At 40.9% G+C, this 12,014-nt stretch overlaps 1 protein-coding gene and 1 pseudogene across 2 annotated transcripts in view; both read left to right on the top strand.

Annotated features, from left to right (window-relative positions):
- The window catches only part of LOC117956388 (4-galactosyl-N-acetylglucosaminide 3-alpha-L-fucosyltransferase 9-like), an 85,736-nt gene that overhangs the window by 11,740 nt on the left and 61,982 nt on the right, over nucleotides 1-12,014 (top strand). The window contains exons 2-3 of one of the 2 annotated variants that reach the window (XM_034891433.1): nucleotides 7,434-7,448; nucleotides 8,046-8,156. The gene's annotated coding sequence lies outside the window, so the exon portion shown is untranslated. The remainder of the gene's footprint in view (nucleotides 1-7,433; nucleotides 7,449-8,045; nucleotides 8,157-12,014) is intronic. The other variant, XM_034891432.1, reaches the window with a different exon arrangement.
- On the top strand, nucleotides 8,689-9,543 carry LOC117957160 (annotated as a pseudogene).

The raw sequence follows: 12,014 nt of genomic DNA, 5'->3' as shown, positions 1-12,014 counted from the left end.
CAAGATGGCGGCCCCAAATCTCGTCAGCGCCAGTAGGCAGTAGTGGTCGATGCGGCGTCTACTTATATTATGTCTATGTTGCTGTGTGCCGCTCTGCTGCTCACTCTCACTCAAACACTCTTATCACGGAGCAGTGAACAGCTTTCTCACTCAGTCACTCAGGTCGCGGGTCTTTTCCGGTAACATTTAGGATTTCTTCAGCTTCAGTTTTGTTTTTTTACTTCGGTTCAAACTATTACTTACTTAGTAACCAGAAGATTTCTGCTAAACTTGGGGTTTGTTCAGACTCAATGCTTGGTAGACTGCAACTCGCGTTACGCTGGAGTTTTTTATTTTTATTTATTTATTTTTTTTAACTGACTGCTGGCTGTAACCAGTATTTTTTGACTGTCTGAAACATTCTTGCTGTATTTTATAAAAAAAAACATAAAAGGGAGTTGTGGTATAAATAAATAATATTACAAATTGAGATACACACAAACATGTTCCACCCCCCCCCCCCCATGATCAATGATACAGAATAATGAGTGATACAGAGAGTGCTTCAGCTGACACTACACCACCAGATAGAGTTTGCTTAACCTTGCGGGACAGTGAGGGTCAAATCAGTGACAATGAAAACAGTGGCAGTAGCACCCACCTTTCCCCCACAGAGGTTTTTTTTTTATATAAAGGTTTTATATATATATACACTACCGGTCAAAAGTTTGGGGTCACTCACAAATTTCCATTGGACTCCATTACAGACAGAATCCCAGCTGAGATCAGTTGCCTTGTTTTTTTTAACCAGGGCAGCAGTTTCCAGATTACATTATGTGCTTATATAATTGCAAAAGGGTTGTTTAATGTTTTCTTAGTTAGTTTTTAAAAATAATATCAGATTAGTAAACAAAATGTGCTTTTGGAACATTGGATGAATGGTTGCTGATAATGGGAAATGTACGCTCACCGGCCACTTTATTAGGTACACCTGTCCAACTGTTCGTTAACACTTAATTTCTAAGCAGCCAATCACATGGCGGCAACTCAGTGCATTTAGGCATGTAGACATGGTCAAGAGAATCTCCTGCAGATCAGTATGGGGAAGAAAGGTTATTTGAGTGACTTTGAACGTGGCATGATTGTTGGTGCCAGAAGGGTTGGTCTGAGTATTTCAGAAACTGCTAATCTCAATTCAATTCAATTTTCAATTCAATTTTATTTATAGTATCAATTCATAACAAGAGTTATCTCAAGACACTATACAGATAGACCACACTCCAGAATTTACAAGGACCCAACAGTTCTAGTAGTCTCCTCCAGAGCAAGCAACAGTGCGACAGTGGCGAGGAAATCTACTGGGATTTTCACGCACAACCATCTCTAGGGTTTACAGAGAATGGTCCGAAAAAGAAAAAACATCCAGTGAGCGGCAGTTCTGTGGGCGGAAATGCCTTGTTGATGCCAGAGGTCAGAGGAGAATGGCCAGACTGGTTCGAGCTGATAGAAGGGCAACAGTGACTCAAATAACCACCCGTTACAACCAAGGTGGGCAGAAGAGCATCTCTGAACGCACAGTACGTTGAACTTTGAGGCAGATGGGCTACAGCAGCAGAAGACCACATCGGGTACCAATATAGCATCGTTGCAACGCCACAGCCTACCTGAGTATTGTTGCTGACCATGTCCATCCCTTTATGACCATAATGTACCCAACTTCTGATGGCTACTTTCAGCAGGATAATGCGCCATGTCATAAAGCTGGTATCATCACAGACTGGTTTCTTGAACATGACAATGAGTTCGCTGTACTCAAATGGCCTCCACAGTCACCAGATCTCAATCCAATAGAGCATCTTTTGGATGTGGTGGAACGGGAGATTCGCATCATGGATGTGCAGCCAACAAATCTGCGGCAACTGTGTGATGCTATCATGTCAATATGGACCAAACTCCCTGAGGAATGCTTCCAGCACCTTGTTGAATCTATGCCACGAAGAATTGAGGCAGTTCTGAAGGCAAAAGGGGGTCCAACCCGTTACTAACATGGGGTACCTAATAAAGTGGCCGATGAGTGTAGATATTGCATTAAAGATCAGCCACCCACCCAGATCAGCTGGTATTCTGTCTATAATGGAGTGAAATGGAAATTTGTAAGTGACCCCAAACTTTTGAACCGTAGTGTATATGTTTGGTCTAATTGTCTAATATAAAGAATAGGTTCATATTTTGTAATGGCATGTGCAGGCAACCTATCAACTTCATCTTATATAATAATCATATATAATTTATTTTTATATGTATCAACGCCATGCAGGAAACCAGCTGGTTGCCCAGAGCAGAATGAGTCTTTAGTGACCGTACCACGCACTGCCACTTCATCTTGGGACCCAGTTGAAGGTACAGTTGCAATGAAGTACAATTTAATGGCAAGGATCACTAGAGTAACATAACGTTTTTGTTGTTTTAAACAGAAGAACTCACACAGAGGGAGGTAAGTCATCCCACAGAGGGAGGTGGCTCAGACATGGAGATCAAAATGAGAGGTAAGACTCAAGTTGCTCACGTGTGTATGTATGTATGTATGTATGTATGTAATGGAGAGGAGGAACAATATGGAAATGAAGTGGCCATAGTCCTGCCCTAAGACAAACACTATATAATTACATAAAATCTAATATCTTAACTGAACTGACTTCTCTTACAAAATGAGATTGTACAAGCTCTACACTGTATGTGTTACTATATGTTTTACAGCAACTTTTCCTGTCACCCCTCGGTGGTTGTACTGGAGGTGATGACAACCGCCGCATGCTGCGGCAAGATGCAACGAATGATGTGCTGAGACAGCACAGCTTGCGGGGAAGAAAGACAAAGAAAGCCTTCCAGAACAGGCAGGTGCTATTTTATTGTTCACATTAGTATTATGGTTAGCTTAGCTGACAAAAGGTTTTAATTTGACTTCTAACTTTGCTTCATTTTGACTTCTACTTTAGTGGCCTGTTGGAAAAACTTCCCTGCGCTGACTGCTGCAGAAGCGGAGGATTTAATTGGGCAAGTTCTGAAGTTTGCCCCACACAGACGGTAAATTGAAGTTCTTCTGCATTATGTTAATAATAAAGTTCATCTAAAAAATTATTTTGTCAATGTGTTCATTCTTAGTATTACATGTCTAACTTTTGTTTATTTCTTTATAGACCAGCTGAGAAGGACTGAGCCGTGAAACCATGGAGCCCCTTTTTAATTTTTTTATTAACATATATATATTTTTTAGTGACTTATTGCACACAATTTACAAACACATCTTAATGCATCTTGCACTATATCCTTATCTTTTTTGAATTTTTTTCAGTTGTTTGAATATTAAAGTTTCGAAATGCCATCAAGTTTGCCTGTTCATTCATTCCTACTAATATAACTTTTGTATGTGTGTACGTGTGTATATACAGCACATACATACACACAAATGGTATGGGTGTTAGTTTTATTTTTTTAAAGGTTAGGGGAATATGATCCTTTCTTAACGCTCTGGGAACGTTCGTTTATGGTTACAGCAAACGTTCCCCTAACGTTAAGAGACCGTTCCGTAACGTTCGCTGAGGGTTGAAACGTTAAGGGAACGTTCCCCTAACACACTCTAAAGGTTGCAACGTTAAGGAAAGTTCCCCTAACGTTCGCTAAAGGCTGTAATGTTTTCGGAACGTTTGCCTAACGTTCTCTAAAGGTTGTAACTTTTAGAGAACGTTAGGGGAACGTTCCGAGGACGTTTGCTGTAACCAAAAATGAACATTCCCAGAACGTTAAGATAACCTTCCAATTAACCAACAGACAACCAAACTACAACCAAAATAAACCTTCAGGGAATGTTCCCGCAACCAAAAACGAACGTTCCCCGAATGTTCTGGGAACCAAAAATTGTTAGCTGGGATATTACATCTGGGGATGGAGGTCCTCCTCCACCAAAGGCCAAGAGGACTTCTGCAGTATGGAACTTTTTCACTGTTTCTGAAAATGATCCCTCCAAAGCCATTTGCATGCTTTGCAAGGCCAAGCTAAGTAGAGGTAGAGATGCAAAACATTACAACACAACATCTCTACATAACCATCTGCCCACTGTATCAGCCAACTCCTCCTCCTCTCCCTTTTTGGGTCACTGGTGTTCAGCTGGGTGCTGCTAAGGGCTCAAATTCATCTTCCTCTTCACCAATACTCACTGCATTTGCAGCAAAGCAGATGTTTTCAGCAAACCATCCCCGGTCAAAACAAATTACAGAGATGATTGGTAAAATGATCTGCACTGATCTTGGACCTTTCTCTGTGGCTGAGAGGAGAGGCTTCAAGACACTTGTTGGCTTTTTAAAGCCCAAGTAAAAGATCCCATCAAGGCACTATTTCAGTCGAACTGTAGTGCCTGAGCTGTATGAGGCAATGAGAGCGGAGATGGTCCAGTCACTTAAGGCAGCTGAAGGAAGTGTTATCAACCTCACTGCAGATCTCTGGACCAGCAATCACAATGCACATGTATATCTCTGTCCTACTGGGCACTGGTGTGAACGTGTAGGGGAAGCTTCAGTACAGAGGAAAGCAGGGCTCCTAAATGTTGGACATTGAGCACACATCAAACAACATTCTGTGCTGTCTTAAGGAAAAGATGAGAGAGTGGCAAGAGTCTGTTGGTCAGTCTGTCACAATACGGTTTGTTGTTTCAGATAATGCAGCGAACATGGTGAAAGCTTTGACTGAATATGGGCACATCCGTTGCGTGTCCCATACGCTTCACTTGGTGGTGATCAAAGCACTGGAGAAGGACAGGGTTGTGACATCCCTTCCCTCTAAAGCCAGGAGCATATTTGGCTAGTTCATCGCTCAAGCAAAGCCAGCAGCAGACTACATGAGCTCCAAACACAGTTGAACCTCCCCCAGCACACGCTCATAACAGATGTAAAAACAAGGTGGAACTATACGTTCTACATGCTCCAGTGGCTGGTGGACACGTAACATTTGTTCTGCAAAAACTTACCAGCATTTTGTTTGGAAAATAGCAGTTAAATAAAATATTTAGTGTACATCTCAGCTTAAACATAATGTATTATTTATCATGTCCAGAGATGAATTCCATCTGGTTGGAACGTGTTGCATAAGCGACTCCTTCTTAAATCCACGTTCTTCTGTTGTTACTCTAACTCTGCAGCCTTGCTGGACTGGGTTTAGAGCCCCACAACATTTCTGCACTTTGCAGGACACTGTCAAACGCGCTGTTAAGCAGAGACACCGAGGGACACTGTCCAACGCGCTGTAACAGAACTGTGACAGAACGCTGGAGACCGTGCGCAAAGCAGGGGACATGATCAGAAGGCAGGAGGCTCGCAGCAGCGATCAGATTTCGTATCTAATCGTACTATCTGTCCTAACGCGGTGACTTTATTTGCCACATTCCACTGCTGTGCAACTTCAATAAAGTGTCCCGCGCATGTCTCAGCCTATGTCAGTCAGAGCATGTGAATGCAGCGCCCATGAGGGAATCTCATACCCGCCGTCATCGTTGTGATTCTCAGACCAATGTCCTCCACAACCCTAGGACCTGCAGTCTGTAGTTATCAATGTCGCTATGGCATTTGTTAGCGTATCTTTGTTTATCTAAACTTAACCACACGCTGCATCTAACGTAGTCTGCAGAATATTAAAGAAATAATCAAAATTGCGTTAACGCGCAATAAAAAAATTGTCTGCGTTAATTAATTAATGTGTTAACGCGTTAACTTGCCCAGCCCTAAAAAAAACGTTATTGCTGGTGATGAAAACCTCTGATTGAACCACTGACAGTGAGTCGATTCTATCGTTAAAGGCCCCCTGACATGAATGCCAACTAGCAGAAAGAATCGTGCTGGGATCACAAAAGATGCTTACCATTAAAACACTTTAAACTAACAACATTAGTTTAAAAAACGTGCTGACCATCACAAAAAAACGAGATAAACACGTCTGAATCAATGGATTACGTTACATGAACATTTCACAAACTTTTGTGAGACTGTTTTTTATTTTTTTTACACTCTATCATACATGACACTGTAGCTTTGTATCTTGCTGGACTTGATTTGATCCGTTGTGTCAACGGCATTCCTCACAGAGGGAGGGCTAGGTGGGTTTCAGCTCTGCTTGTTTGTGCCTTAACAAACAAGAAGAGCAGGTTGGGGGTTGGGCTGTGGCCGACTTTGGAGGAGGGTTTTAGGCTGTCCACCCAATAAAAAGTCAGAAACAGTACTGGCAGTTTCTGTGCCATTTTCTTCAATTGGCTGAATAATTCAATTCAATTCAATTTTATTTATAGTATCAATTCATAACAAGAGTTATCTCAAGACACTATACAGATAGACCACACTGCAGAATTTACAAGGACCCAACAGTTCTAGTAGTTTCCTCCAGAGCAAGCAACAGTGCGACAGTGGCGAGGAAAAACTTCATTTTAGGCAGAAACCTCGGTCAGACCCAGGCTCTTGGTAGGTGGTGTCTGACGGGCCGGTTGGGGTTAGAATTTTGTAGTAGTTCATGGCATAGCAGGACGCTGTGCGGCATTACAAGGCACAGCAGGATGTAGCAGGACGTAGCAGGACGTAGCAGGGCACTGCAGTGTAGCAGTTGAACATGGCATCACAGAACATGGAGTGGGACCAAGGCAACAGCTGCTACCCTGATTTTGGAGTCTCTCTGATCCAAGGGAACATGCTGGGGAAAAAGAACATAAGGACTCCGGGGAATGACTCCCCAGAGCTAGGTTAGTAACAAGCATTTCTGGGACATGGTCGCACATAAATGAAAAGATGGAAAGATAGAGGAGAGAGGAGCTCAGTGTATCAAAATAAGTCCCCAGCTGTCTAAAACTATTATTACAGCAAAACCAAGAGAGACAAGGTAAAGAGAGCTCCAGCCCGGTCGGGCTAGAACTCTCCCCAACCGGATCGGGCTGTATGCCAAGTCTCCCTTTATTTTTATTATATGATAGATAAATCTGACAACTATGTGACTAACTACTACTCCCTAACAATATTCAATTCTATGCCCTAACTAGTGTATCAAAATAAGTCCCCAGCTGTCTAAAACTATTATTACAGCAAAACCAAGAGAGACAAGGTAAAGAGAGCTCCAACCTGGTCAGGCTAGAACTCTCCCCAACCGGATCGGGCTGTATGCCAAGTCTCCCTTTAGTTTTATTATATTCTTGATTATATAATAGATAAATCTGACAACTATGTGACTAACTACTACTCCCCAACAATATTTGATTCTATGAACACATGTTCTTAACTTTTGAATGGGTGGATAGGATGTAAAGCGTGGCTGAGCCCGCCCACCACTGCACCTAGCTATGGTAGGTGTTGTGTCCACCTTGCTGGTTTCTCTTGTTGGGGCCATGGTTGGTCTACAGATCTGCCAAAAAGAGACATCCTGCCCCTATACTCTGTGGAAAGGTGAGAAACAATTCTTTATTCAGTGATAATAATTTTGTTTTAACAGAAATATGTTGAATGTCTATGTGCTCAGACCAGGAACTGTATACTGCTGACGTACTGTGTACTTCTATAGCCCTACATTTACCCAGTGGTGGGAGAAGTATTCAGATCCTTTACTGAAGTAAATGTAGGCCAACTTACCACATTGTAAAAAAAACTCTGTAACAAGTATAAGTTTGCATAGAAAATGTTACTTAACTAAAAACTTGTAAGTATAGTCAGGAAAATATACTTTAAGTATTAAAAGTAAAGTACGCAATGCAGAAAAATCCTCACATTTTAGAAAGAAAATCCAAACAGTTCTGTCAACCAACTTAGTGTTTAATGGTCTAATCATTTCAGATAGACTTGTAGGCCGTGATATTGTTGGCTGGTTTAATTTATAATAAAACTTATTATTTATAAACTTTTTTAAAACTTTTTTTTAAGTAACTAGTAACTAAAGCTGTCAGATGAATGTAGTGGAGTAAAGAGTACATTGGTGGGGGAGGTGGAGGTGATGCACTGTAGTTTCAGGTTACAGGACTGTCCCTTTGTCTTTCAATTTGGCGATAGAACTTGTTTAGGTCTGGCAGAAACCTCCTGGAGTTGGCAAAGAAAAAGAGTCTCAGAACACACGGAAGTGATGATGACTGCAGACGGCAGCTGATTGGACGATTGTGTCACGTGGGTCTCGTTTCTCCAGAAATTCAAAGCCTGACTGTCATGGCGACTTGTTCTGAATAGAATCTAATTTTTTACTAAAATAGTTCACTGAAACGTGTTTCTGTAAATATTTTACAAAATTGCAATAAAAGTTGCAATGTCTTTTGTATGTTTGTTGCAATGAATTTGCGGGAAACAGTGAAAGTTGTCCAAAAAATTCAATTTTTTTATATAGTTCTTTCAAAAAAAAGTTAGAAGCCTGCAAGCTGCAGCACAAAGTCCAATATTAATCCACAAAACCATGTCTCCGTGACGCACAAGACAGTAGATGAAGAAAAATAATTAGTAATTTCACCCTAAGGTCCTTTGCTCCAGCGAGTAAGGCACCCCTCCAGAAACTTTTTTCCCTTGACCCAACATTGGTTGAGTTAGCGCTTTTAGCTGAATGGCTTAGTGCAGGCGCTAATGGAACCAGAGGTGTATCTCGTAAATTACAATACTAATAGTGCCCGGAGTGGTACAAAACATGACTGCTCCGTTGTTGCATTAGCCGATGGGAGAAAATTATGAAGATGTGATTCCAGATGGAAAGCCCATAATCCTGCTGTGGTTCTGGCCTCTTGGAGTGAAGTTGGATTTCAAATCTTGCTTTACCCACTTCAAGATTGATAGCTGTGTTCTAACGGATAACAGAAGCATGTACAGCCAAGCAAAGGGAGTCATTTTCTTCCACAGAGACATAGCCGGTGATCTGAAAAACATGCCGCAGGAGCCACGTCCAGCTTTTCAGAAGTGGATTTGGTACCATGTGGAATCCCCAACAAACACAGGTAGGACACCAGGTGTGAAAAACCTGTTCAACTTAACACTGAGCTACAGAAGAGATGCTGACATTTCAGCAAGGAACGAGCTTACAATCAGGAAGACAGAAATGAAAGAGGACTTTGTTCTGCCCAAAAAAAGACAAAGTAGTGTGCTGGATTGTCAGTAACGATGACCCAGCCACGGGAACACCTGTGAGAGAAATATATTACAAGGAACTGTCCAAACACATTAAGATTAACCTCTTTGGTACAGCCTATACGGGGAAACCTTTGACTTATGAGGAGTATTACTCAACCATTGGCAGCTGTAAGTTTTACCTCTCATTTGAGAACTCGGTCCACAGAGAATACATCACAGAGAAGGTCAACGGGCCCCTCGTGGCGGGGCAGTGCCTGCAGTAATGGGTCCGCCAAGAGAAAACTACGAGGAGTTCCTTCCCTCCGACGCCTTTATTCACATAAATGATTTCCTTGACGCAAAGTCTCTGGCTGACTTTCTGCTGTTTATGACGGACGCAGCGTACATGCGTTACTTTGAGTGGAGGAAGTTCTACAAGGCCGTTCCTCACCTCTTGTCAATCTAAAATGAATTCATTCAGCCCATCTGTCTTGCCTGCCACCACATGTCAAAAGACTTGATTACAATGTAGATCATGACCTGTACAAGTGGTACTCAACATAAGAAATGTCAATGAGAAGGCCCCCACTTTCAATAGTGGCTCACACATGCACAGTAATGCACATATTTGAACACAAGCTACTTGAACATTCTGCCATCATTTGTTAAACACTGTTCTGTTTAAAGTTGTTGTGGTGGAGGAGCTGAGAGATTCAGCCAACTGTTGGCACTAAACAAATGGCTTTCGACTGAATGTACCGTCCTATTTATGCAGTTCATTGACAATTTTAACATTTTTTGGAATCGCAGACATCTTTTTAAAGCAGATGGACTTTTCCTTAACAAGCCAGGAGTAAAGCTGTTCATCTCTAATGTACTCTACTTTCTGCACTACATATCTGCTCCCTCTGCCAAGGACACAAAACAAGAGGAAGACACAACAAAGTGCGGCAGTGATTCACAACAGCCCCCACCTGTGCACAGATCTGACCATGGGAGTCAACCCTTCCTTCCCCCATCGTTCAACCCCGGGCAAAAGTAAAACGCCAGGCACCTCTGCCAGGATGTCACCAAACTCCCTCCCCCCAGACTGACAAGGACACTTATGTGCAAAATCCAGCAAGCATTAACTGATATGTGCCGGGTTCAGGCTGCAGACCTAGTGACACTCATGACTCTTTCCAAGACAAGCCCGGGCCCTGTGTTTTCAATTCTTCCTCAATTTATGTTGTGATAGGTAATAGAAAAAGAATTGCGAACAAGCACTTAACTGCAAACTTAGCAAATTTGGCATCCATTCCCCGTCAACCACAGCCTGTCCCAAAAAATGAAAACACACTAACACTAGGCTTACAAAACGTCAGGTCTTTGGCAGGAAGATCATTTTTAATTAATGATTTTATTATTAATCACAATCTAGATTTTATGTTTTTAACTGAAACCTGGTTAGACCATAATAACAGCAATGCTGTTCTCATCGAGTCTGCTCCCCCTAACTTCATTTTTATGAGCGAGAATAGAGTGAATAAGAAAGGAGGTGGTGTCGCCATTTTGTTTAAGGACTCATTTGACTGTACGCAAATATGTTATGGAAATTTTGCTTCTTTTGAATATGTGGCTCTTCACTAAAGGTCTTCCCTTCAAGCGATATTTCTAAATATCTACAGGCCACCTAAATATTGTGCAACTTTCATTGATGACTTCACTGAACTGCTGTCTATAATCTGCATTAACTCTGATTTTGTAATCATTGTGGGTGATTTTAACATTCATGTTGACAACCCCCAGGACAGGGGGACCAAAGAACTGTGTTGTGTTTTTTTGAGAACTATGCACTGCAAAAACTCCTATTCTAACCAAGTCATACAATCTTATATCTAGCCAAAAAGTCTTATTTATCTTATTTTAAGAATAATGTACCAGGCAAGAACAGATTGCAAAGACAATTTAGCCTATTTTAGGAATATGTTTCCTTTCTTTTCTTACTTAGTTAGTATATCTTAAAGTTAGTTATGTTTGATGTACATCAAGCAGAATGATTGTTAGACAGCATTTGAGATATTTTAAGATTGTTAAAGCTGTTAGAGACTGGTTTCAAGAACAGTAACAACTGCTAAAATAACACTAAGTCAATATTGTATTTATTCCAAAATACTGCTGTTGTGTCAACAACACATTCATTTACAGTTATTAAAAAGCAATAGCAAACTATTTCATCAGTAGTTTACCACACACACCTTCCAAAACTTACAGTATGTTATTAATTTCCAGTTTTAAGTTCAATTACATCATCAAGGTTATATTTTGTCACAACATACAAATTGTTTTTTAAAGTGACTGCATAATATGATGTTTAATCAACTAGCTTTTCAGCATCTTGGAACTCTGTTGCTTGTGCAAGATTAGGTACAGAAACTTCAAATGCCAAAAGATCTCCATTCCAACCCAGAGTATCGTAAAGGTGATATTCAAAACAATAAAATATACTGTCTAGGCATGGTCTCATTTGCATTAGTAATTATCAGAGACTGTTCACGGATGTACTTGTTAACAATGAGAATCAGCCACTTTACACCGACTGCTTGTTGTCTGCGATCAATCCCCAAAAAATCTCTTGTCTTTTCTGTGATGTAATCCATATTTGTCACTTCTGAGACAAGACCCAATTTCTGGTCATACAAAAACCCATCTTTGTGGCAGATCTGTGGTTTAGTGTTGATCATATCAAAAATCCTGGAGTTTGACAACTACTGTTCAAGACTCTTAAAGCCCATGTTGCAGGTTTAATTTTCCAACGAATTTGCACTTATTGATTGTTGGTAATAAATATTCAAACTGTTATCCACCGTATATGATATTGAAAAGTATCACATAACATAAAATAACACGAAAAAGTAGGTCATATTTTACAGTGGTTTGCTTTTCTCCCACAATGCA

Source organism: Etheostoma cragini, chromosome 14, assembly GCF_013103735.1.
Source record: "Etheostoma cragini isolate CJK2018 chromosome 14, CSU_Ecrag_1.0, whole genome shotgun sequence".
Taxonomy (NCBI): Eukaryota; Metazoa; Chordata; class Actinopteri; order Perciformes; family Percidae; genus Etheostoma; species Etheostoma cragini.
This window is presented reverse-complemented; position numbering and strand designations above follow the sequence as displayed.